The sequence below is a fragment of the Schistocerca serialis genome, chromosome 5, assembly GCF_023864345.2.
Source record: "Schistocerca serialis cubense isolate TAMUIC-IGC-003099 chromosome 5, iqSchSeri2.2, whole genome shotgun sequence".
In the NCBI taxonomy this organism is placed as follows: domain Eukaryota; kingdom Metazoa; phylum Arthropoda; class Insecta; order Orthoptera; family Acrididae; genus Schistocerca; species Schistocerca serialis.
Genome location: NC_064642.1, coordinates 667,604,842 through 667,607,931, shown reverse-complemented (window position 1 = coordinate 667,607,931; position 3,090 = coordinate 667,604,842). Strand labels below are relative to the sequence as shown.

Genomic DNA, 3,090 nt, shown 5'->3' with positions numbered 1-3,090 from the left:
TTAGGAAATATGCTTCTCACACCTCTCGTTGTAATGGTGTTACGGTAAGAAGAAATTGCTGCAATGAAAGACGATAACAAAGTGATAGGATATCAATACAGTATCAGAAATTTTTGCAATTATACAGACGCATAAATTTCATTTTAAGAACGATGAAAACTTAATGGATTTCCGTAGGAGGAGGAAGTAGTTTAGCTTAAAAGAGCAAAAAAGTATTTAGCTTTGAATAATTAGTTTAATAGTTTATTTCTGTTTTCGTCCAGTTTCACAAAATGGGAAATATTCCTTTCATTCTATTCGCAATAAACTTTAGATCCAATATATAGTGAAAGAAGAACAGGTGATAAAAAGGAAGTTACCGCATAAAAAAGAAATCGTCATGTCAGTTAATTTCTTCCATGTCCCAGTGGAATTATTACGCTTTAACACTGAAGATAAAAGAATGAAATATTTTTACTTATCTTTCTTGTAACAAAAAGACAAAGAAGTCAATCCCACAAGACCACAACGGTGAACGAGTGGAAGGTCTATGAGAATAGGCAAACAGCCCAGAAACAAGAAAATTGATCAGTCGGTAAAGCAGTTGCTCTTGATAGGCAAGGTACCAGTTTCGAACACGGTCCAGCGCACAGTTCTTTTAATTGGCCACGAGCTTTCAAATAAGCATACATCCTTCTGCAGATTGAAGATTAATTCTGGAAAGAGATAAATTGTTCTGAACATGTACTATCGTAAAACAAAAAAGATAATTATGTTCTAACAATCTTGTACATTTGTTAAAATGGCAGATTTTAGTGAACCTAATAAAAATAGTTTCACCCTCACTGCCTGTTTATAAGGCACAATTCTTATTTTCAAATGGTTCAAATGGCTCTGAGCACTATGGGACTTAACTGCTTAGGTCATCAGTCCCCCTAGAACTAAGAACTACTTAAACCTAACTAACCTAAGGACATCACACACATCCATGCCGGAGGCAGGATTCGAACCTGCGACCGTAGCAGTTGCGTGGTTCCAGACTGAAGCGCCTTGAACCTCTCGGCCACCCCGGCCAGCATTCTTATTTTACTCAATGTCCCTTTCTTTCCTCAAGCGTTATGCTGACCATACTTTTTCTTAATTGATCATTAGTTTTCCCTACCGCTATACAAGTGATTCCCGAACAGTTATATGTCACATGCCCCCTACCACATTACAAATGCCATTTAGCCTGGACATGAGGTTTCACCCTCGAAACATGTCGCTATATAAATAAGTAATACAACAGTTGACAAAGTTTGTGACTGGTAACGGTGATTTAAAAAACTTTTACATAGTCCACAATTACACTAAAGAAACACTATCAATATTGATGCACTGATGTACAAACACATTCCATCTCTCTGACAAGTTTCGTAGAGAGGAAAAGTTCTTAGATACAACTCAAGCTAATTGCAGTGTAAAGACAGCCAATGCCATCCAATAAGAACTCATTAGCTTTATAAGCTTGTAACCTCCCCACAAAAAATTTTACATATAATAATAGGATTATGATTCGAATTTTAGTATAAACTCAGAACAAAATTGGTTCCCATTTACAATCTGCGTTCAGAAATGCATTGACATTTAATGTAAGCTCGAAACAGAAAAATTCCTAAACCTCATAATAAAAAATAAATTCCGTAACCTGGTAAATTTTGGACGACAGAAGTGCTGCGTCATGGCCCTGTAAGAGCCAACACGATACACCATTCCAGACCAGAGCAGACTGCAGACTAGCGCAGATTAGCAACAACATACTGTTACAGCTACACAGTTCGTACAGCACAGTCAACACTGCTCTCTGGTCAGCGATTCTCTTATACCTTTCATATCGCAGGCAGCGCATGAGCAATACATCGAAATTACATCTGTTCGGACCTCTTACATAAAATTACATCTGTATTACATCTGCTCGGACCTCTTACATAAAATTACATCTGCTCGGACCTCTTACATAACCATCTACGGGGGGGAGGGGGGGGGGGCAAAAATTTGGCAGCGATGGTGAGTCAATTGGACTTGCCATGAGCAACAAATTTTTCTTAATTAACTAAGTTTACGGTCACAGATTATATACATTTATACATAAGTGCAGAACATGAAATAGAGTGCTCATACACTGAGTACCGAACATATCAAGAAATTACAAAATGTATACGCAATGAGTACAAAACATATTAACAAATGACATAAAGTGCACATGCACTGTAGTATTTTTTTACAATTTTACAAGAACTAGGATAGGAAAGGGAAGGATTGCATCATGGTTGTAGCACAGTAGGTTGCAAGTAGCTGCACTGAAAGTCCATATCTTTCTACAGAAGCACAAGACCTAGTGAGACAATCTGAAGTTCTCTTCCCTGAAGTATTAATCAGTGTAGCCAAGACACTGAAATGTCGTATTAATATTCAATGTTATCATTTGGTAGTACATTAGGTACACCAAACAGTGGGACCATAATAACATCTCCATTGTTCAAGGTGGTGGACACCATGATGTGTCAACACCACACTCTTTCACCAACGTAGAATTAGTGCAGAAGCCAAATACAGTGCTCCATGATCATAAGGATAGACAGGACAAACGGATATTGCAGTAATTTCTGGTAATTAGGTTAGAAGGTGAAGGACATTAAGTCTTATGCTAGTCATCATTGAGAATTACACTAGTCTATTAACCGATATGAGTAATTGGTGGCACTCATGGCCTAGTTACTAAGGATTTCTGTACTATGTATGAAGTACTACAGAATATTATTCATAAGTCATATGATTACAGTGAACATTGGCACTAATTGGCCACTTACAAACCATTTTATGCATTATTCAAAAGTGATCATTCAAAGCAAGAGTTAATTAATGGCACACCATTTACATAATTCATCTAGTTATAGTAATCATTGGCACTCATTGGCCAGTTACAAACCATCAGAAGTCATCATTCAAAACAGGAGCTAATGAGTGTATCATCAAGCTACTGGTATTCATATATAATAGCATGTAAGTGACATAATACAAATTGAAAATATAAGAAACAGTGGCAGTCATTGGCCAGTTACTAAACATATA

At 36.9% G+C, this 3,090-nt stretch overlaps 1 non-coding gene across 1 annotated transcript; it reads right to left on the bottom strand.

Annotated features, from left to right (window-relative positions):
- Positions 1-968: 968 nt before the first annotated feature.
- Positions 969-1,052, bottom strand: Trnas-gga (transfer RNA serine (anticodon GGA)). Its single transcript is given in 2 exon segments — positions 969-1,006; positions 1,013-1,052. It is a non-coding gene; the product is annotated as a tRNA-Ser (tRNA).
- Positions 1,053-3,090: the final 2,038 nt, after the last annotated feature.